A 10,146-nucleotide genomic window follows, 5' to 3' on the forward strand; every position below is an offset into this window, starting at 1 on the left:
CCCCTGGGTGATGTTACGGAAGGCTAGTGGACAGTCAGGATTGTCATTACAGCTCAACAGTAATCAGGCTGCCTCCCTGTCCCCACTTTGTCAGTGGAGGCCAAAAAGGGAACAGAAAAGAGGCATTTCTACCACTCCCAGCTAGGAAGGTGTCAGTGAAGATTTGGTGAGGAGTCTGAATCCCCACCCTGCCCCATAGTAATACAGAGCCCCCTCAAGTTACAAGGGAGACCCTCAGGTTACAAGCACCCAGTTTAAATATCAGAGAAAACAGACTGAAAACAACAACAACAACAACAACAGAGCCTCAGAAACCTGTGTGTGGCAGGCTGAATAATAGCTCCCAAAGATACTCAGACTGCTCCTAATCCCTGGAAACTGTGACTGCTACCTTAGATGGGAAATGAGATTTTTGTAGATGTGATTAAATTGAAGATCTTGAGATAGGGAGATTATTTAGGTGGGCCCTAATTGTAATCACAGCACCCATAAAAGAGGCAGATGAAGGGAGATTTGACTACAGAAAAGGAAGTAGGAAATGTGATGATAGAAGATTATGACAGATGTGATAATAGATATTGTAGCAATACCAGGAAGCAACTGCAAGTCAAAGAATATAAGTGGCCTCTGGAAGCTAGAAAAGGCAAGGAAACATATTGTCTCCTATAGACTCCAAAAGGAACTAACCTTAATACCTTGACTTTTGCTCAGTGAAACTGATTTCTTACTTCTGGCCTCCAGAGCTATAAGAGAATAAATGTGTGTTGTTGTAAGACACCAAGTTTGTGGTAATATGTTACAGCAGCCATAGGAAACTAATGCACTGTGGGACTACAACAAAAGATATAACATTCATACTTGGAGCACTGGAAGGAAAGGGGGAAAAGAGAACAGGGCATACATAGCGTAGTCAAATTTATAAAAACTAAAGACAAAAAAATTCTTGAGAAGAGCAAGAGAGAAATGACACTTCACCTTTGGGAGGAAAATCAATTAGAATGACAGTAGATTTCTCACGAGAATCCATGGAGGCCAGAAGCAAGTGGCACAACATTTTTCAAGTGCTAAAAAGAAAAGAACTGTCAATTTAGAATCCTATATCCGGTTAAAATATCCTCCAGGAATGAAAGAGAAATTGACATTCTCAGATAAAGGAAAACAAAGATATTTTATCACCAGCAGATCTGCCTGCTCTAAAAGAATGGCTAGAGGAAGTTCTCCAAACAAAAAGAAAGCAATGAAAGAAGGAATGTTGGCATATCATGAAAGAAGAAAGAACAAAGTAAGCAAAAATATGAATAAATACAATGGGCTTCCTCCTTTTGGGCTTTCAAAATTATATTTGACAGTTGAAACAAAAATTGTAACACAGTCTGATGTGGTTCTAAATTTATGTAGAGGAAATATTTAAGACATTTATACTATAAATAGAGGAGGGTAGAGGGATATAAAAGGAGGTAAGGTCTCTATCTTCACTTGAATTGATAAACTGACAACAGTAGTAAATAGTAATAAATTACATGTAGTATACATATGATGTAGTATTTGGAGCAGCCCCTAAACAATCTATACAGAGAGATACACTTGAAATCATTATAAACAAATAATAATGGAATTCTATAAATGCTCAAGTAACTGACAGGAAGGTAGAGAAAAAAACACAGAGAAGCAAACAAACAAAAAAAAAGGGAACAAAAAACAAAAAATAAAATGACAGACATAAGCCCTAGCATGTCGATAATTATAGTAAATGTAAAGACCTAACTATAACTTATCTACAAGAAACTCATCAAATATAACAATGTAGGCAGGTGAAAGTAAATGGATAGAAAAAGAGATATGCAGAAATCAAAGAAAAAAAGGAGTGTCTGTATTATCAGTTATAGTAGACTTTGAGCAAATGAAATTACTAGATATAGAGAGAATAATATATAATGATAAAAAGGTCAATATACCAAGAAGACAGTGATCCTAAATACGTATATATCAAACAATAGAGCTGCAAAATATGTAAAGTCAAACTGATAGAAGTGAAAGGAAAAATAGACGAATCCACAATTATAACTGGAGACTTTACATATTCCTTCGATAATCAATAGGACAACTAGACAGAAAATTAGCAAACATATACAAGAACTCATCAGTAATATCAATAGTATCTAATGAACATTTATGGAACACTCTAAGCCAAACAGTTAAATACACAATCTTTTCAAGTGCATGAAACATATCCCAAAATAGTAAACATTTTGGGCCATAAAATATACCTCAACAAATTTTTAAAAATTTAAAACATACAGAGTGTGGACTCTGACCAAAATGGAATCAAACTAGAAATCGGTAACAAGAAAATTTTAGGAAAATCTACAAAAATTTGGGAACTAAACAACACACTTCTATATAATACATGGATCAAAGAGGAAATTTGAAAAGAAATTTTAAAAAGTACTTGAACCAAATTAAAATGAAAACACATCAAAATGTCTAGGACATGGCTATGGCAGCACTTAGAGGGAAATTTATAGAACTAAATGCATACGTTGGAAAAGAGGAAAACCTAAAACCAATAATCTAAGCTTCCACTCAAGAATAGGAAAATAAACCAAAAGGAAGTAGAATAGAGGAAATAATAAGAGCAGAGATCAATGAAATAGAAAACAGAAAAACAACTGAGAAAATCAATGAAACAATGTGTTCTTTAAAAGATCAATAAAATTGACAAACCTCTAGCAAAACTGACAGGAGTAAGAAGACACAAACTACCAACATCAAGAATGAAGCAAGGGATATCACTACAGACCCTGCAGACATCAAAAGTACAAAAATAAATACTACGAGCAACTCTATACAACTAAATTTGACAACTTAGATGAAACGAATTACTTTCTTAATAAACCTTAAATGAACAAAACTCACACAACATGAAACAGATAATTTGAATACCCTATAAGTATTGTTACAGGCTAAATTGTGTCCTCCAAAATTCATATGTTGAAGCCCTAACCCCCAGAATGGGACTATATTTGGAGATTTGGCCTTTAAAGTGATGATTAAGTTAAAATGTGACAGAATGGTGTCCAATCTGACTGGTGTCTATAAGAAGAGGAAATTTGAACACACAAAAAGACACCAAGGATAGGTGTACAGAGGAAAGACCATGTGAGGACACAGTGAGCATGCAGCCATCTACAAGACAAGCAGAGAGGCCTCAGAAGAAACCAAACCTGTTGACACCTTAACCTTGGACTTTCAAGTCTCCAGAGTAAAGAAGTCCAATTAAAATACAGGCATATGTCTGTTAATAACATATAGTGTCTCCAGAACTATGAGAAAATACATTTCTGTTGTTTAAGCCACCTAGGTTGTTGTATTTTGCTATAGCAGCCCTAGCAAACAAATACGAGTAATAAAGAAATAGAGTTCATAACCAGAAAAAAAAGTACTAAAAAAGAAATTTCTTAGCTCAGATGGAGTCACTGAAGAATTCACATTTAAAGAATAAATACCAATTTTATACAATCTCTTTCAGAAAATAGAAGAGGAGGGAACACAACTTAATTCATTTTATGAAGCTAGTATTACTCTGATACTAATAACAAATATAGTACCAAAAAAGAAAACTAGAAACAAATGTCTCTCATGAATGTAGATGTAAAACTCTTTAACAAAATACTGGTAAAAAGTAATGCAGGCAAAGAATTCTACACAATGGGGTTTATTATAGAGATGCAAGGCTGGTTCTAGCCAAAGTCAATCAATGTATTCCACCATATTAACAAGGTAAAGAAGGAAAATTAAATGATTATATCACTTGGTTAAAAAAAAAAAAGCATGTGACAAAAATTAATACCTATTAATAATTTAAAAACCACTCAGAAAAATTGGAATAAAGGCAAAATTCTTCAATTTGATAAAGAACATCTACAAAAGAAAATAACAGCTGATTTATACTCAATGGTAAAAGACTGAATGTTTTTCCCTGAAGAAAAGCAACAAGGTACAGATGTCCACTCTCACCACTCTTGTACAATATAGCACCAGAAATTCTAGCCAGTGCAGTAATGCAGGAAAAGAAAACAAAATGCATTCAGATCAGAAGGAAAAAATACAATTGTCCTTATTTCCAAATGACATGATGGTCTACATAGACAATTCTAAGAAATCAGAAAAACCCTTTAGGACTGATAAATTGAGGAAGTTACCAGGATACAAATAAACATACAAAAATCAGTAAATTTTTATATACTTGTAATGAATATTCCAATAGGTGTGTAATGATATCTCATTGTGGTTTTAATTTGCATTTCTTTTATGATGTCGAACATCTTTTCATGTGTTTATTTGCCATTTGTATATCTTCCTTGGTGAAATGTCTCTTCATGTCATCTGCACATTTTCTTATTGGATTGGTTGTTGTATTTTCCTATTAAGTTTTAAGATGGTGCCATTGCCCCATTGTGGGTAACCTGCATACATGGAACCATGGGCTCTCTCTGTTTTATTTCTTACAATGGTGTGTCACTTTCTCATTATCTGAAAATAAAGGTTTAATTTAAAAATGTGGATTAAATATATTCTAACTTTTTAGTTTATATTTGGCAATGTTAAATAAACACACAGTATGATTTATATGTTTAACTATACTGCTTTTTATAATAATATATGGTAACACCTACGATACTTTTGTCCCTTTTGGTACAGGTGGCAAAAAAAGATACACACATAGCTATTCTGCTTTCTGTGCCATGTTGATAATATTGAATCTTTTCAGAAAACACAGCTTTGGTGCTGAATGCAGGTGCTGGCGCTGTTCTTGGCTTGTGCTTGCTGTCAAATGGGCTACCTCATGCATTCACTAAAAATAAAGCATAGCTTTTATCATCATTCCTTGACTAAATACAATCCCTACTGAAAATTAAGAATATCATCAAGTACACAAGTTTAGTATCTATCTTCTTTGCTGGTGGTTTTATGTGGAAATTACCTTCCTATGCTGAAGTTCTAAAACACAGTTGTTGGGTAATTCTACTTTTACATTAAATGATAAATCATTTTTTTTAGGTGATAAAACTATTGAATAAAACCGGTTAATATATGTGTCAAACCTAGGTTTGTTCATTAATTTTGCTGTTTTCTTCCATCTAGGCACGTGAAAGCTTGACTTATGAATAGAAACAGCCATATGACTCGCTTTGGCCAATAAAATATGAATGGAATTGGCCAAGTACTGCTTCTTGATGAAAGCCTTTAAAAACTTGTGGGTGATTCACTATGCTCCCATGTGCCCGATGAAGGATGAAGATGTTTTGGATGATGGGGGGTTTATCAACTTGAGTCCCTGAGTGAAGAAAGTATAGAGTCTTTTATTGATCAACATGGGGACATAGCATTAGTAGAAATAAAGCTTTGTGTTTTTTTCAGTCATTGAGATTTTAGAGTTGTTAGGACTACATAACCTAAACTATTATAATAATGAATGTATTTTATATTTACATTAAACACACAAAACTCTTTGGAATAGGATACTGCACTATGGCATCAAATTGTAAACTCCAGTTAATGAGTTATTCTTTGGCGTATTTGATGGCATCCTTCATTCTGATAACACATGCACATACATCATGCACACAAAAAGCAAAATCAAGTCTTGCATCTCTTTCCTTATGGTATAAATTAGAGCAGTAGTTTGCTGGTTACTCTATGATGTAAAGCTTTGTATGAAGCTGAGCATACAGACAAATGATGTATCACATTCTTAATAGGGATACACGAGTCATAGAAAATATATGCTCTACTTTAAGCATGTTCAAAAGCTTCAGAGAAGCTTTTGATACGTGTACTATGTATGAATTGTGATTCATGGTTAATGTTAACATTAATCATATAAACTGCATATTATCTATTATTTGCAAGGAGAAATAACATCGACTAACATTTATTTTCAGACATAGTGCAAACATCTTTATGTTTTAGCACATTTAACCAATCAGTACTTCACTTTGCTAATGACATGTGCCATCTGTCTTAAGTTAACATTATTTGGATAATATTTAAAAAGACTAAGTTTTTTTTAACTTATACAATTATTATGATTCCCGTCGAAAGATCTCAATGTAAAAATTAACAGGGTTTTTATAATTTTACCAAGATAATTTAACAGATGTTTTTATGTTATACTTTATAGCCTCCTTGTAGCACATACTCTGGACAAAGACTTGGGGGATAAAACAGGTGACTTAAAATTCTTAAGTTTATTAATGCTCATAGTACTGTCAGCTGTTAAAGATATTTCCCTAATTTTTGACATGCTACAGTACATATTCTTGATGCTAAAACTTTCAACAGTTTCAAGTGGTACTTGTTACTATTTTTTGAATTTTAAAACTATGTAATATATAATGAGACATAAATGTCACAGTGTTTGTCTAGGTATTCATATGTCTCTTACTTCTTGATATATATATATGTGTATATATATATATATATTGAGAGGAGGGCACTGTAAAATACAGGCAAAAAGCATTGATACAAAGAAAGTCTTATTTTTTCCCACTGATTTTTATGAAGGGAAAACTAACCAAAAGATCAAATCCGGAGGTATTATTATTTTTAACAATGATGGGAATTTAATGCACCAGAAAATTTATGAACCAGGTGTTACACATCAATAGTTCATCACAGTATGCACTACGGAATCAGAAATCTTGAGTTTAGGGCTGATCTCTACCTGTGCGACAGTGGTCATGATTATTGTCCTCCTTGTACTTCAGTTTCCCCTTCTATAAAGTGGGGATAATACAAATACATGCAGACTTCATAAGGCTATTGTGAGGAATACATAAGTTAATTTTTATAGAGCCCGTAGAATGATGTCCAGCACATAGTAAGTATTCAATTAATTTAGATATTATCATGTTTGCTTTAAATTGTTAATACCTGTTTCCTCAGCATATTAAACACTTAATACCACCTCCTTTACCTTGTGGCCTCTTCTCCTTTGGACACTTCTTAGGTACTGGGTGATGAATCACAAACCTTTCTGTTCTGAGACATTCCATCACTTAACACACACACACACACACACACACACACACACCCCTTTTCTAATTTCAAAGTAGTTAAGGAAAAGAAAGAAAATGACTACATTTCATTAAACTTAAATAACTCTTGGCAAGTAGGATAATAACCAGATAAGGTTATGGCTCTGTGTGCTTTAAAAACCATTAATAGGGGTTTTGTAAACCTCCCCATTTCCATAGGTTGATAATGAGGGGGAAATAGTATGTCTTCTGGTAAACAGAGAAGTGTAGAGATAACCAGAGTGAGACATAGGTCCTTGATTCAGAAAACAATTCAGAAAATCTTTATGAAAGCATTTAAGAAGACCATCGGACTTAATGAACATTTCCTCACAAGTCATTCCTCCGTAAATATGTGATTTATGGGCATCCTGTTTCAACCTCCCTGTCTGGTCCAGAATCCTTATTACACATTCTTATAGAACTCCTTCTTTCAGAGACTTTACCTCAATATGTAAATAAGAATTTATCTGTATCATTATTTTATTAACATCTGACCCTTTGTGTTGGCAGGGCTCACTCAACTTTTTGCTCACTACTGATTTCCAGTTCTCCACTGAACAGAGATGCTCTCAAGAAGCTGAGACAGTACAATTCTCCCAAAACTAGAGGTGAGTAACTTAAAAGGAAAAAGTCATGTCAAATGCATCAGGAGAGGTAAAAGTAGCAAAGGAATGTTTTCTCTAAAATAAGTAACAGAAACTAGAAAACTGAACAGCTCTGATTCAGTTAAGAAAGGACTTATGTATGTGTCATAGGATTTATGCCTTAAAGACAATCAACATTCTATATAAATAGTCTTGGAAAATTCAAACTCAATTTCAGTATTAAAAACACTTGTGTCTAATGCATGCAACTCTTCCGACCACAACACTGCACTCCAACATCCCAAAATAACACTGTGGCCATAATTTGGGGGGTGTACTGGCGGAGGTTAACCAATGAAGAGCAGGAAATTTTTTTTTTCACATCTAAAGATCATGGTTCCAAGTAGTTCCAGTTGGATTCTAGTCTCTCTTCACTTATAATGTTGGGTAGGTGTGGATTTAGAATATGTGTATTGTATTTAATTAAACTGAAAAACAAGAATTAAGGAAATCTATGAATGTCAAAATAATTTTGAAACTTGTTATGTGAAGAAGCAATTAAATTTACTAGAAAAAAATAACAGATAAAGATTTAAGAGCGATATCTGTCCAACAGAATAAATATCACAAGAGCGCCATGATAAGCTCAAATAAAGAATAATTCTCCAAATATGTCTAGTTAGAGATTACCCCACTTGAAACCTTTCTCAACATTATGGTTCATTTAAAAGAAGTGAAGATTTAAAAAGTATTTCTACTTATATCTAATGAGAAATTTGATTTCGGTCTTCATTGCTCCACAACTTTGTATAGCGTATATACAATTGGCTAAAACGTATGACACACACAAATACCCTCAAAATATAGCCTGCTTTTAATTACTGATACTTGAAAGAGAATTACATAATTTTTCCTTTAAAACTGCCAAAGCTCTTGTGAGAGTGATTGGATTAAAGATGACTAAACTTGCTCAAAAATTTTTACAAGATGAGATTCTAAAGAAAACGATGACCATGCTGTGAGCAAAGGACAGACTAATATCTTAGGAAATTTAAAATTAAATGCAAACAAATACATACATTCAGCTATCTGCTTTAGAATAATTTACTTTGGTGGTAAATCTTAACTGCTGAAAATCTTAACTTTGCTGGTAAATACTACATTAATCTATAACTGTTGTAGGAAATGTGGTTAATTGTGGCAAAGGAAACTACTCAAAGAATCTTTGCCATAATTATAGTATTAAAAATTAGAAAAAGAGTTAATTGCCTCCAACTTGTAGCACATAGTCAGTTAAGGGGTTCATCTTGGTAGAGAAATGTGGGCAATATGTCAAATATAGAAGACTTTAGGTACAATTGGGTCCTATTTTTATGAAAAAAAAATGTGAGTTGGTTAAGATTACACCAAGGACCATCTGGGTTCTAACATTTCATAACTGTATGACCATGGTTAAATTATTTCACCTCTCTATGTCTGGCTTTCCTCATATGTAAAAAGTGGATAATATTATTATCAACTCCTTATGGTTGCGCAAGAATTAAGTGAGAGAATAAGGCTTAAATAACATAGAACTGTGCCTGGAATATGCAGAGAGCTGCTTTTCTCCCCCCCCCCCCCCACAAGTTTCTATCTTTGGCAATGGTAAAATAAATATTTTTTTTGTTAAAGAAATTAACAACTCTTCATACTTCAACAATTATTGTATATTCAAAAGGAAACACAAACATATATTAAATACCAAGTGATACAAAGTGATAACAGATAACTGGACAACTTGAACGTAAACATCAATTCAAAAGACCATTTTTTAGAGCAAGAATGAACCCAATGGTGGTTAGCTTCACGAGTGTGCAGCTAATATTTCCCCCCTAAAATCTACAGTTATCTTCTCAAAGCCATACCCCAAGCCTGCTAAACGGAAAGTTTTACTTTACCAAGTCCCAGCCATGGTACCTTTGAGCCCAAGCACTGAGTCACCACCCCTCTTCTCTCCTTGGCTTTGGTCTTTTGACAGACACTTCTCCACCTACCACTTCGGGTACCAGAACCAACCTCCCGTCCGCCTTCTGTCCAGCGGAAAACTCCGAAGTGGGCAACAGGCTACAAGAGCGGAAGACACTCACCCTCCGTACCCAACCGCCCGGCGCGACCCCCGTACGGAGTGCCCACTCCCACACGGCCATCCACCCGGGCACCGCAGTGCACTGCAACACGCGCAGAAGCCGCTAGCTGTTAAGGAACCCATCGTGGATTTCCTGGTTAGTACTCCCCAGACTGCTCCCCAACGTGAGTGTCATCCCTAATGGAGGTGGCCACGCCACCACCCACCGGCTCAGCCCGCGAGGACGACCCAAAGGGCAGCAATGACAACAAAAACAACTCAAACCGCGACGCGAGGGAGCCGGCTGCCATCGTCAGCCCGGGAGCGGCGCAGCGGCGACAGCGGGGGCTGCGGCTCTGCCCCGCCTCAGAGGCCG

General features: G+C 35.0%; 1 protein-coding gene across 2 annotated transcripts in view; it reads right to left on the reverse strand.

The window, feature by feature from the left end:
- The window catches only part of DTNA (dystrobrevin alpha), a 342,095-nt gene that overhangs the window by 331,225 nt on the left and 724 nt on the right, over positions 1–10,146 (reverse strand). The gene's annotated exons all lie outside the window — the stretch shown is intronic.

This window comes from Pteropus alecto, unplaced genomic scaffold (assembly GCF_000325575.1).
Source record: "Pteropus alecto unplaced genomic scaffold, ASM32557v1 scaffold146, whole genome shotgun sequence".
Lineage (NCBI taxonomy): Eukaryota > Metazoa > Chordata > Mammalia > Chiroptera > Pteropodidae > Pteropus > Pteropus alecto.